Source organism: Hyperolius riggenbachi, chromosome 2, assembly GCF_040937935.1.
Source record: "Hyperolius riggenbachi isolate aHypRig1 chromosome 2, aHypRig1.pri, whole genome shotgun sequence".
NCBI lineage: Eukaryota > Metazoa > Chordata > Amphibia > Anura > Hyperoliidae > Hyperolius > Hyperolius riggenbachi.
In genome coordinates, this window is record NC_090647.1 from 514821455 (window position 1) to 514836199 (window position 14745).

General features: G+C 42.9%; 1 long non-coding RNA gene across 6 annotated transcripts in view; it reads left to right on the top strand.

Annotated features, from left to right (window-relative positions):
- The window catches only part of LOC137547222 (uncharacterized), a 562452-nt gene that overhangs the window by 283214 nt on the left and 264493 nt on the right, over nt 1–14745 (top strand). Inside the window, exon 6 of one of the 6 annotated variants that reach the window (XR_011026531.1) lies at nt 2032–2122. The exons of the other annotated variants lie outside the window; for them this stretch is intronic. This is a non-coding gene — a long non-coding RNA (uncharacterized lncRNA). The remainder of the gene's footprint in view (nt 1–2031; nt 2123–14745) is intronic. 6 annotated transcript variants of the gene reach the window in all.

Sequence of the window (14745 nt, forward strand, 5' to 3'; positions counted from 1 at the left end):
GAGAGATGATTACATTCAAAGCAACACTACTGTATTTGTGTGAGGTCTGACCTAAAGCAAACCTGAAGCAAAAATAAACCTATGATATAGTAAATTGCATGGACAGATAAGGAATAGAACATTAGCGAAGAAAAAGAGATTTTTATTTTCAGTTATACAGCTTTTTTTTTTTTTTTTGTAACATTGCATCATTCTGTCACAGTTGCAATTTTAAAACCACACTCTGTCTTTTAAGCTGTAAAACAAAGCAAAAATAATGACCCTTTGAACATCCCTGCAGTTAAACTAGTTACCTGGCTATCCTGCTGATCCTCCGCCTCTAATGCTACGTACACACATGCGACAACAATCGTTCGTTAAGAACGACGAACGAACTTTTAATTGATGAAAGAACGACCTAAGTAAAGGTAGTTTTAAAATGTGTGTAACGATCTGATCGTTAGAACGAACGTTACATCACAGAAAGCAACTATTGCGCCTGCGCATAAAAATGAGAAGTTCCATGGAGAAATAGTGAAATGCGCATGTCAAGCCGAGTACGAAGGACCGTTTCCAACGATGTACTACTTTTGCAAACGATCGTCGTTGGTTAAAATCCGCCGAGACAGAACTTTCTTTTGTAGCGATTTGGCTCGTTCGTCGTTTGCCTTAATAGTCGGTGGTTCGTTTTTTGTAACGATCGTCGTTAGTAAAGATCGGGGAACGATTGTTACAAACGACTATAGTCGCATGTGTGTACGCACCTTTAGGGCCCGTTTCCACTGGAGCGAATCTGCATGCGTTTCCTGCATGCAGATTCGCATAGCCAATACAAGTGGATGGGACTGTTTCCACTTGTCAGGATTTTTTAGCGTTTTTCTGTGCAGAAAAAATCTGCACGGCAGAGTCATCAGAATTTGCATGCCACATACCGCTATGCAATTCACATACAATGTATGTAATAGGAAAAACGCCTGCGTTTTTGCCATGCGTTTTTGCCATGCGTTTTTCTATGTGTTTTTGTGTAAAAACTATGTAAAAAGCACACCAGCATTGACATGGTTAAAAACGCTTGGCCACAAAACGCATAGAAAAACGCATCCGCATGCAAAATCGCACATCCGTTTCCTGCACTGGAATTGCACTGCACCAATGGAAACGTACCCTAATACTTTCAGCCATAGACCCTGAACAAGCATGCAACAGATCAGGGTTTTCTTACAATTTTGGCAGATATGACAAGATTAGCTGCATGCTTGTTTCTGGTGTGATTCAGCCACTACTTCAGCCAAATAGATCAACAGGGCTGCCAGTCAACTGGTATTGCTTAAAAGGAAATAAATATGGCAGCCTCCATTTATCTCTCACTACAGTTCTCCTTTAAGTGCTTCAGAAAACAGGACTGTATTTGACCCAAGTTGAAACTGAAGTTTTTTTACTTTTTCCTGTGCCGGAAACAATATGAGACTCTTTTCTTTGCTGCTAGTGTTCTTTGTCTTTGCTAATAATATTCTATTTCTTAGCTGTAGTACACACACATACAATTTATGATGTCATAATTTTATTTCCGCTTCAGGTTTGTATTAAATACTGACCTCGTACCAAACGGTGAACCGTGGTTAACTGGCGTTGTTTCCTTGCGTAGAAACCTTTGGCCTCTACCTCTTGTAATGTCTTGGCTTGAAACCTATAAGAGCCACTTAGGCTCCTAGCAGAAGAAAAGGGGTAAAGTTGCTAATAAAGTAGAAATATTGTGAAAGAGAGGCTCATAGCCTCAAGTGTTGTCTGTGTAGGGAAAATGAACATGTATTGATTCTTTGTATGTTAATGCAAATAAAAGAAGCAGCAGGATTGAACAAGTGCCACTTACAGGAGGCTTAGGCACAGCAATTTCATTTAAGCCAAGACCACTTGACCCTGCACACTGCGTAATATAAACACTACATCAGTGTAATTAGCCCGGCGCCTATATACAAACCCTGCCTTATGAGCTGCTCGGATGATTGCATATACCCCTTATGTATACCATTATGTCGTTTTATGCATTTACAGAAACAGCTGCTCTCCAGTAATGAATGAATGAAGGTATATTATTCAAGTACAGTACACGCTCTCATACTGAGACAGGAGAGAACTGGAGAGGGTGAGTGATCCAGCAAACCAGCACTCCATCTTTACAAGGGACTTGAAGGGAGAGGTATATGGAGGCTGACATATTAATTTCACTTTAAACAATGCACATTACCTGGCTGTCCTGCTGATCCTCTGTCTCTAACACTTTTAGGCATAGACCCTGAACAAGAATGCAGATCAGATGGTTCTGACAAAAATCTGACAACATTAGCTTCATGCTTGTTTCAGCTTTGTCACTACTGAAGGCTTATACACACGTCCAACTTAATGCACAACCAACTGAACAACATGACCAACCACACAACAAGTTGTTTACATGACAAGTACGTACACACACACCAACCAACTTACTTAAATACTGTGCGTGCAAGCTAAAAGACAAACTGCACAATACGTCTGCATTCAAAAACAATAAAGTTGTTCAAAAGACTTGTACCATACCTCCCAACTTTTTGAGATGAGAAAGAGGGACACTTAAGCCACGCCCCTGCCACACCCCAGATCCCCCCCTCCCCGTCACACCCCTTGTCATGCATATGATAAAGATTTCATAAGAAAAATATGTTGTTTTATAATTCAAACCAAATTGATCCTTTCTATCCTGGTTCATTTTCCATCATATTAACATATTTTAAAATTTGTAATATATCAATTTAATGGATGGGAATAAAGTTTAGAGTCAAACACATTATATACAGTATATTTATATAGAAATGGGGACAAAGTCCTGACAGAGGGACAGGGCTCCCAGAAAGGTACTGTCCCTCCGAAAGAGCTATGCTTGTACACACATTCCAACCTGTCCGATAGTTTGGTCAGGTTGATCCACCGTTTGGATCTGACAAACTGTTATCAGTTGGTCATCTGCTTGTTTCTCAGTTGTACACACACCCAACTTATCGTCCAACAGACAAGTTTGGAAGATAGTTGGACAGATTGTTGGTAGGTGTGTATGAGCCTTTAGCCCGGAATGATAATCAGGACAGCCAAGCAATGTGCCTTGTTTCAAAGGGAATAAATATGGCAGCCTCTATATCCCTCTTACGTTTCATGGTCCAGTCATCCACTTCGGCAGGTTAGGAAAGAATATTAAAGCAATGTAGATTGGGAAAAAGGATGATTGGTTCACAAAAAGTATCCCTTTACTGATCTAGAGTAGTCTGTTTCTTTCAGAGGTTTCTCCATCACTCATCCTCCCTTTACATTTTTTTTTTTTGTAAACTATTTTATATCTTCTGGCAGCTCCTGCTAACAGTTTCCTTCACAGTTTACTTTGATCCATGTCATTCTGTACTCGATGCAACATGTAATATGATGGTGATAAACATGTGTATGTACAGTGCAAAACATTAACAACCAGGCTGTTTTACTTGTTTTATTTTGCTGCCTGAAAGAGTTAATTTTTAGGCATGCAAGTGACAGTTTCTGTGTTGTTGGTACCTTTTTGGGTTTTCCTGGCAGTATTCAACTTCTGAGTGCAGAGGTAAGATAGGAAAAGGTCAATAGTTCATGTATTTTCATTCAGGGCCCGTTTCCACTATAGCGTTGCGGAATCGCCGGCGAATCACCGCAGGCAAATCGCATGCGGGTGCGATTCCGCATGCGTTTTTTGTCGCGATTTCGCATGCGATTTCGCATAGGTAAGGCTGTATGCGAATTTAACCATGTCACTGCCTGTGTAAATTAACATTAATACCTATGCGAAATCGCATGCAAAATCGCGCCAAAAAACGCATGGGGAAAACGCATGCGATTTCCCTATTAAATACATTGCGTGCGATTCGCCTGCATTCCACACGCAGGCGAATTCTGAGGACCCTACCCTGCAGATTTTTTCTGCACAGAAAAACGTGCGGGGAAACGCACAAGTGGAAACAGTCCCATCCACTTGTACTGACTGTGCGAATCCGCATGCGGGCAACGCATGCGGATTCGCGATAGTGGAAACGGGCCCTCAGGGACACTTAATAAGTTGCCACTGAGCAGAGAAAACAAAACATTCAATCTACTTTGTAAATGTTTAAATATAAACTAAAACCATGAGATATCTAAAAAAGGGTCTTTTTTAGGATACAATTGTTTATCTCAACAGTTTATTTTCAGCTTGGGTACACTTTAAAATGGATATATGGTTTAAGGCTGGTTTCACAGTGGGACGTTAAAGTCCCACGTTACAGCAGCCAGTAACGCAGCCTAACTCACAGCACTGTAAAATCAATGTGCTGTTCACAGTGCACACGTTGTGTCACATAGCAACGCTGCACGTTTAAACAAAGTGCTGCATGCTGTACGCTATACTGGGCTAAGCCACGTTAGACTGTTTGCACATGCTCAGTAATGTTGGAGGAGGAGGTCTCCCCTCCTCCTCTGCGGCCAGCCAAAAGGCTAATTAATATTCACTGCACTGTGGTGACTCCTGGTGGGACTCTTAGTGTTGTCCGGATCATGAACGAATCGTTCATTTGATCCGGATCTTTTTTGTGGGTCGAATCATCCGGATCATCACAATGAAAGATTTGGTTCACAGTGGATGTCTGTCTGGAAGAAACAAGTACATACAGAATGTACAGTGCAGGGAAAGTCCTGTCCTGCTAGTCATTTCACCCAGTCTGCTTCCCTAGTAAAGTGATTCAAATGATTCGGTTCAAAGATCCGGATCTTTTCAATGTTCCGATTCAAATGATCCGAATCCTTAAAAAGATCCAGACTTCCTATCACTAACCTGGAGCGGCTGCTTTGAGAGCTGAATAACGCAGCTCAATCTGACGTCCAACTTCAACACCACCACGTGTTGCGTTAGGGGCACGTTATGCGACCATAACATCCCCTAAAACGCAACGTCTTGGTGGGAAAGTAGCCTAAAGGGAATCTGAAGTGAAAATAAACTTATGATATCATGACATTTTGTTTTCAGTACAGGAAGAGTGCAGAAACGTCAGTTGTTATGTATTCTAAAGCGCTTCTTTGAGCTCCGCGACTTTATAAAGTCATGGACAGCACTGACTTTTGAAGCACTTATCTCAACTGTCTCTCATTCTTTCTTCTTTGTTTATGGTACTTCTGCAGGGAAAAGTTCAAAGGGTCATTAGCTCTGCTCTGTGAAATCCATTAAAATGCTGACTGGGTTTTGGAAATTGCAATTATTACAGAATGATGCAATGTTATAAAAAAGAAAAGCTATATACCTGAAAAAAAGGACACTGTTTTCTTTGCTACTAATGTTCTATTAATTATATGAGGTTTTTTTTCGCTTCAGTGTCACTTTAACTCCTATGCTAGCTATAATGTGTGTGTGTGTGTATATATATATATTCTTGCGATTCTCTATTGTCCCCCTCCCACACACACATCTCATCATTATATCGGTAATGGTCCTGGCTGGATTGTGTTGCTGGCATTTAGTGTGATTAGAGTGTGAAGATCCACAGCTAGGCCTCCAATAACAATGACAAGGCTCCGCTTCCATTACAATTACTCCATGACCTAATTTCCCTATAAGCATTGATATAAATGACTTTCTGCAAAATTCCCTGCTTCACTTAATCAGCTGCTTATTAAATGTGACATGGAAAGGAGATGCGGAGGTCCGGGCAGAAATCAGCAATCAGACGCCGCTGACTTCCCTGTCAGGGTACAAGTGCGCCAGGCCCTCCAGAGACGATGGGGAGAAAATGAAGTGTTTCTGGGGATATTAATGTATAGATATACCATATGCTGGATGCTGTCGGGGAGGCAGCAGCGGTTACATCTTCACTCTGATACCGCACTACAGTGCTGTCCCTGGGAAATAGCTAGGTAGTTAAAGTGAACCGGAGGTGGAATTAAACTGATAAAATAAACAATTGTATTTTTCCTCCTACTCCTAAAAATAACCTTTTTTTTAGATATCTCATGATTTTATTTTATATTTAAACATTTACAAAGTAGATTGAACGTTTTGTTACCTCTGCTCAGTGGCAGCCAATTAAGTGTCCCGGAGTTAAAATACTGTATATGAACTATTGACCTTTTTTCTATCTTTCCCCTTCCATCAGAAGTTGTATTCTGCCAGGAAAACTTTTATGGCTGTAATTAGCTTATCGGTGAATTTTACTGTATTCCCAACAAGGTACGGAGAAGGCAGAAGCTTTCACTTCCATGACTAAAAATTACCTCTTTCAAGCAGCAAAATACAAGAAGTGAAAGATCCTGGTTATTTATAAGTTTTGCATTGTACATACACATGTTTATCTCATGTCAGACGTCGCCCGGGTACACTTTAACCACTTCAGGACCTCAGGCTTACACCCCCCTAGTGACCAGGACATTTTTCACAATACAGGGCTGTGCAGCTTTGTCAGGTTGCTTCACAGCCCTACAACTCAGCACACAACTGAATCTTATCTCCTTTTATTGTCCTTCACAGGACATTCTTTTGAAGGTGTCTGATCGCTCCTGTGATCCCGTGTTGTTTTTTTATCAGGCTTTCAGTGCCTGAGTTTCTCTCCCTCCCTCCCCCCTCCCTCTCCTTCTCACCCCCTGCCCCATCCTGATTTGACATCAGCCTATGAGAAGGCTTCGATCCCAACTGCCAATCTGAGGGACAGCTAAGTGTCCCATGTACAGCGCTGCACTAGATAGCAGTGCTGTAAGGGTGTAAACAAAGGGGATTTCGTTCCCCTTTTGTTTACTAACGGCCTGCTAGCCGCGATCACAGCTAGCAGGCTGATCAGAGTGGAGCTCCGGAAATCGGCAGGGAACGATTGGGCATTCCCTGCTAAACTGCAGCTCCAGGACTTGAAGCCGATCGGCGATAGTCAGTCCTGGGGCTGCCGTCGTGGTCAAGCCCATCGGTGTGACACGGTCGTTAGGTAGTTAAAGTGGAACTACATTTCCTCTCAGCTCTATAAGATGAGCCACAGCATGATAACCTTTATGGGAAAAACAAATCTCTATTTCTATATTTTAAGATCCTAAAAGAAAACCCTGAAGTTTTAACTTGGCTTCATTTTTCAGGGAGCACTGTAAGCTTTTAGCCTTAGTGTTTGCTGCATCAGCAGAGCTCTCCTGCAGTCTCTTCACAGCTGCTGATAAAGAACTAATTAGACAGGTTGATCTGGCTAAACACACACAGAGCAGTGAATTTCTTCAGCAACTGTATAACGATTTTCATTGTATGCTGTGCAAGAGTTCAGATCCGCTTTATAAAGTAGGTGTGTCCAGTAGCGGACAGAGCCATATACAAATCCAACCATAACAAAGGTACCTGTTTTGTACACACTTTACAATTAGTTAAATAATTCCTACTTTGTGTGCCACTGCCAGGCCCAGCACATTCAGTGAATACCTGTGTGTGTGACAGGTGCACAATGTAATACCCATCACTGCATATACCTACCTGCTGTTGTTCACTTCAGTGCACCCACCTACCTACGTGAGCTGAGCGCACGCAGTGTCACTGTGCCTGTCCGGTACCTGTCTGTGTGTGACAGGTGCACATTGTAATACCCATCACTGCTTATACCTACCTGTTGTTCACAGTGCACCCACCTAACTACGTGAGTGCATGCAGTGTGATATACCACTCTGTGCATACCTGTTAACTGCACCTGTGTGACTGCACATTGTATTAGTCAAGTCAGTGCATACCTTTCACGGCGGTAACCGTTTCTTAGGCTCCCACTCCGGACCGGAATCGAACCAGGATTCCCCAGCCATTACCCGTGGTCACCATGCTACTGAGAAAGTACCATCTAAAGTTTCACACAGTTGAATGAATGGCAGACTTGCCCTCCATAACACATTCTCGTTAAAGGCAAGTGGTGTCATCTCTGGCACGCAGCGCTGGGTCAAGGGTTCATCTGACCACAGATGCCTAGTCTACAAAGCACGGTCAGGGCAGGTACATTACTTGTACAGCAAATGGGTCCTTACTTGGATGGTCGGTGGTGGTAGCCAGTTCTCATGGTTCCCACTCCGGACCTGAATCGAACCCTGATTCCCCGGCCATTACCCGTGGCCACTCACAATGGCAGACTTGCCCTCCATAACAGATTCTCGTTGCAGGTACTGAACAGCCAGCAGAAAATGTAATAAAAAAAAAAATAGATGTAAGCTTTAACAATGGTAGAGAAAGAACCATCGAAAGTTGATAAGGCAGTCATACATTACCTGATATCACTGAGGAAGAGCAATCTTGCCATGGTGCGCACCAGTCCAGCCCGGTCGTCACAACACAAACAGCTGTTTGCGGTGGGTTACACAGTGAGTTTGGTGTGTCAGTGTGAAGCAGTACTCTAGTTACACTTCCTGATTGATGTATACACATACAAGATGTTTTAAAGCACTTTAGGCCTGTCATTTAGCATTCAATGTGATTTCTGCCCTTAAAACGCTGCTTTGCGGCAAATCCAGATTTTTTTCCCCGGGACTTTTGGCATGTATCCCACTCCGCCATGCCCCCCTCCAGGTGTTAGACCCCTTAAAACATCTTTTCCATCACTTTTGTGGCCAGCATAAGTGTTTCTAGTTTTCAAAGTTCGCCTCCCCATTGAAGTCTATTGCGGTTTGCGAAAGTTCGCGCGAATCGACCGTTTGGCGGAGGTTCGCGAACCTAAAATCGGAAGTTTGGGCCATCTCTATTTATCATATGGAATCCCCCGTCCCCAAGCATTCGGGGAGACCAGGGACCTTTTCTACTGGCTTTAGAACTCTCAGTAAGCGAACATTTCGCAGAGATCTCCTGCCAGTACCAAAAATGTTTCCCCCTGTGATAAAATTCAGGAAGTAAATCAGCGAGAGGAAAGATTTTATACTGAGCAAACAATGGGCTTGATTCACAAAGCGGTGATAACTCAGTTATCACGCCTAAAAGACTTTAGGCGTGATAAGCGGTGCAAAGCTGAGTTATCACCGATTTGTGCTGCTCTTCGCGCGAAGCTCCCGCGCGCAAAGTTTTGCGCGCGTAGCGCACCGCGCTGCGCGCGCAAAGTCCCATAGGGCTCAATGGACGCTGCGCGCGAAGCAGGGCACACTGCGCGCGCAGCGCGGTGCGCTACGCGCGCAAAACTTTGCGCGCGGGAGATCGCGCGAGTTTCTTCTTATCACTCCTAAACTGAGTTTAGGCGTGATAAAGGGCTTTTCACAGGCGTGCAAACACTTTGCACCGCTTTGTGAATCAAGCCCATTGACTAAATAATTTATAAATATTTATAAATATTGTAAAAAAAAATAAAAATATTTATATATATATTGAATACAGTTCCTCTTTAACACTAGATTACAAAGTGGCTTGTTTAGCTTATAATGAATGTTGTACTTTTTTTTTTTTTTAACCGAAATTGAAACTTCTCTCTAAAAATGTCATGTCGCTATAAATCATTATTGTACTTCCTACCGAAGTGTTTGTACTTGGTTGCCTAGCAACCGGACAGAAAGCGCTGCTCTTTCACAGCGTCACCCCGAAGGGTGCAAGCCAGATCGCTGCAAGGGACAGGACATTGCCGTTTGTTCAGAGACAAGAGTGAAGTGAACAGTGAGGACATGCTCAGACTGCAGAGAAAGCATTCTTGGCCGGCCGGCCTGAGAACCTGCAGGAAGGAGAGTTCTGCTTTTTTCAGAACAGAGAGAATTTTGTGTCATTGAGCCAACCTCGCACAATGATGAATTGAAAAGGCTGAATGGTGAAAATGGCTGCTGCGAAATGATGTCATCCCACGGTCATATTGCAGGGCTTGTTCCAGCCAGTCGGCCATTGTTCTCGTACCGGAGAACGCAGCAGAGAGGGGGGATATTTATAGGTGGAAATCGCATACTTTATTGCTTACTTTTGAGATTTATGGGCCGCTGTTTCCCACTCATTAGCCTCTCGTACTAATAGACTCGTTATGACTCCTACGTGACTCTGTTGCCTGCAGTAACTACACTTAGAAGAAATCTCCGCATTAAAATTAATACGGCCTATAAAACAGCCACACAAGTCATTTGGTAACTGAAAACTCGTAGTAACTACCTTTTCCATTCCAGTCCGCAGCCGTTGGTCTCCGCTAGATTGCTATTCACATTTCTTAAAGCGGACCGGAAACCCAGAACTTCCTCTCTGCTCTAAAATATAAGCAACAGCATAATAACCTTTAAAGAAAAACATTTCTTTGTTACAGGTTATACAAATACTTTTATAAATTTGCAGTGTATCTACTTCCTGCTTTCATGGAAGCGGACATAGGGTTAACATCCTGTGTTTTCAAATTAGCTGTTCTGCCCAGGCAGCAAGCTATCACAGCTGAGAGATCAAATTACAGTTGTGATTACTCACAGTTGAGGGGTGTATTAGACAGGCTAAACTCTCTAAATACATACAGGCTACTTTTCTCTGTTTTCCTTCTGTCCTGTGCAAGAGTTCAGGTCCACTTTGAGGGCTGGAACCCACTAGAGCGATTTTGTGAGCGTTTAGGGAGGGATTTAAAACGCTAGCAATTTCCCTAATCGCTCAGCTAATGTTAATGGATGGGACAAATTCCACTGGAGCGATTGCAATTACCAAAATCGCAAACGCAGCATTTTTAGCGTTTAGCGTTAGCGGTTAACATTTCTGCACTGTAAAGTATATAAATGCTGGCATTATCGCTTGTTAAAACTTACACAGAGCGATTTTGCAGGCGTTTAAAAATTAGTGCACACTGTAAAAAAATTAAAATTAATTGAAAGGACCAATCAGAATTAAAAATGCTAATCGCTAATCGATACACAATTGCTGGCAAATCGCTTACACTTTTTAAAATCGCTACCCAACTCGTCAGAAAACGCTCATGAAATCGCTTGCAAAACGCCATACAAAACTCTAGCGATTGCGATTAGCGAAAGCGATTTGTAGTGGGTTCCAGGCCTAAAGAAAAAGTCTTAAAGACGCATTGTAGTGACATTTAGTATGTAGCTCCACCCTCCCAGTGATACCTAGCCTAGGCTGATCAGCTATGCGGAATTCTCCCAGGGCATTCTGGGAGACCAGGTATATTTTGTACTTGCTTCGGAATTCACTGGAAGCAAACATTCTTCAGTGATCACCTGCCAGCAGTAAAGATATCACCACCTGTGATACATTTCAGAATGTAAATCAGGGTGAGGAAAGGTATTAGAATTTGGGAAAACACTGACTAAATCATTTATATAAAAATATTGTAATACACACAAAAAAAGCAATTTTAATTACATTATATTTACCAGGGCTGTGGAGTCGGAGTTGGAGTCGGAGTGAAGGAGTTGGAGTCAGGGCAATTTTGGGGAGTCGGAGTCGTGGTTTCGTAAGCTGAGGAATCAAGAGTCGGATGATTTTTGTACAACATCCACAGCCCTATTAAGTATTAGACTAAGGAGTCGGAGTCGGAACCATTTTGGGTACCCAGAGTCGGAGTTGGAGTCGTGATTTCATAAACCGTGGAGTTGGAGTCGGAGTTGGAGTCGGAACATTTTTGTACCGACTCCACAGCCCTGATTTTTACTACAGTTCCTCTTATAGGCCTAGTGCACACCAGAGCGTTTCGGCTGCGGTTTGCGATCCGCTTGTGGGTGCGGATCCGCTTGGGTAATGTATTTCAATGGGCTGGTGCACACCAGAGCGGGAGGCGTTTTGCAGAAACGCATACTCCCGGGCTGCTGCAGATTTTGGATTGCGGATGCGTTTCTGCCTCAATGTTAAGTATAGGAGAAATGCAAACCACTCTGAAAAACGGCACTTCAGAGCGGTTTGCCAGGCGTTTTTTGTTACAGTAGCTGTTCAGTAACAGCTTTACTGTAACAATACATGAAATCTACTACACCAAAAACGCTTCACAAAACCGCAAAATGCTAGCTGAAACGCTACAGAAAAAGAAGAAAAAGTGTTTCAAAATCTGCTAGCATTTTGCGGATCTGCTAGCGGGTTTTGGTGTGCACCAGGCCTAAGACAGAGATTGACAATCATCTCCATATCATAAGTGGTGAGGCAAAGCTAATGTAGATTCAGGTGTCAGGTGTAGGTGGAGAAGTTCCTGCTACCACAGTCTGTGGGGGTCAGAATCTGCTTACCTTTCCTACGATACAGGTGCCCACCCTTCAGACTGCAGGTTGTTCCCCTTGGGGAAGTGGTAGTGTTATTGGTGGGGTGGAAATCTTGGTGGACACATTTTTATATGACTCCAGACAGATGAGCCCCTGGGCCTTATGGGTCACCAAGGGCGGAGGGGAAATGAGGTGTAAACATTGGGTGGGGGGTTGGGGGTCATGAAAGTTTTGCTGGGAGGGCTATAATTTGAAGTTATGCAACTAATGGAATTTTTTTCTATTATATATCATATTGTTCAGATAGACACTGCTCAAGTCTAATTAGCAGCGGGTGTGCGCAACCGCCACTCTTACCCGGCGGCATTTCCCTAACAGTGATTGGGGAAGGGAACTGAGGGTTCCCTGAACCAATCGCAGTACCTGGAGTGAATGGACATGACCCTGATCAGGGGCCATGTCCATTCATGACAGAACTAAAGTAAAGTTAAAAAAAAATTAAACACTTCCTAGTAAACCAAGGTAATGTTTCTAGCGCCATCTACTGGCAAAAGGTGAAATTGCACACACTGCACATTTTTAATAAAAAAAATAATACAATAAATCCCTTCCAAAGCCCCCCACCCCAGTTGCCAAACAATCGCATGTTTTGTTTTTTGTTTTTTTAAAGAAAAACAGTAAAAATATGTATGTCATGAGGTTATATTACTGTTAGTTCAGTAGATAATGGCTTGCAATTGACCAGACACAAAAACCCAAACAGAAAAAATAAAGTAATTATTGAAAATTATTATTATTATTATTAATTATTGAAAACAAGTATCGCCCACAAAAAGCCTTTGTGGTAAAAAAAAAACAACTAGTTATAGATCATTCAGGTGTGAGAAGCAGTGATAAAGTTATGGTAAAATGAATGGGAGAAGTGCTGATAGGTGAAAATGGCTATTGGCGTTAAAGTGGAACTAAATAGTTAAAAAACAAAGTCTTTCACTTACCTGCAGCTTCTGCCACCCCCTGGCAGCCTTCCTGTCCTGCACTGTGAAGAGAGGGAAACCGAGAGCCCGGTATGGTGTAGTATGTTAATGTAATGGTATCTGTTGATAAAGAAGGTGATTATACTCACAAAGGTAGGTCGCCACCAAGGCATCCACTGGGCGAGCAGGCGGGGAGAATTATAACCTGACCCCGCTCAGGTCTAAGAAGTCGCTCTCTGTAGATAGGAAAAAGTGGGGATACACCCCTCCACCAAGGGTGGATTAAATTATTTTGTAGCAGGATAACAGAGGCGCCAGGTAGAGTAAAATTAATTAAAATAGTTAAAAAGGGCGAAGTGGGTGGACTTACCTCCCTTCTAGAAGAAATGGCCGGACAACTGGCAAGTTACTTGTAGTTTAAAGTAACATTTAATATTAACTCCAAAAGTACAACGCTTTTCATGGGTAACAGTCCCGCTTCTTCAGGCAAACGATTTTTGAAGGGTACACTGTCTGGTCAAGAGCTGGGTATAGCGCCTCTGTCCTGCACTGGCCTTCCACGATCCTCCATTCTCCCGCCGCCAGCTAGTTTCTATTCGGTTGACGTGGCAACTGCACCTGCATGCCCAGGCTACGTGTATCTTTCTTCTCGTTACCGCTCGCAATAGTGTCCTGCGCTCTTAGCGCAGGACACAATTGCGGGCTGGAATGCGAGGAAAGATACGTGTGGCTCGGGGCACGCAGGCGCAGTTGGCGTAAACTTAAAAGCGAACAGTATGACCGCACCGAAAGTAGCTGGCGGCGGGAGAACAGAGGATCGTGGAGGACCAGTGCAGGACAGGAAGGCTGCAAGGGGCTGGCAAAATCCCCAGGTAAGCGAAACACTTTTTTAAATTATTCAGTTCCGCTTCAAGGGTAAAATGGCCTGTAGGCTGAAGTGGTTAAGGCCGGTGGCTTCTGTGCACAGGACGCAATACCCTGTCGCCGCCAGCACAAAACTTAGCTGTCTATAGACAACTGAGCTCCATACCTTGGTCAAGAGTCGATTTAATTACACAATTAAACAATAATTAAACAATTATACAATCAAACCACTAAATTTTTTGTTATTTTTTTTTTTGTATTTTAGTGATGTGTTTTTGAACATGTACGGTTGGGGTGAGCACAGTGATTGAATAGAGAATCCCAACACAAACAGCTGATTTCAAAACCATAACGATAATTACACAGTTCTGTTGAAAACAGGTCTAAAAATATTGTAGCAGGATACTATCTAAAGGCCAGTGGGCAAAATTCACCAAAGTTTGGTAAGGTTGCCAAACAGCGCAGAACAATTTTACAGTTACTTACACAGAAGTCTACGTAGCGCACTTTGCACAATTAGCGCAACCCATGTTGCCTGGGTAACACACGTGTGCTATGCTACGCTGCTTGCGCACAGAAATCTTACCGAAGTTTAGTGAATATGGCCAATCAAGGGCATAGTTAGAAATCGTGGATGCCCCATAGCAAAATTTTTATTAAGTTTTTATTTTTTTATTTTAATCAAGTTAGTATAGGTAGCCAGTGTGTTCTCCCCCACAGTTAGTATAAGTATCCAGCAGTGCGCAACAGAGAACTCACTTCCCTAGGTGGCTTCACCGTG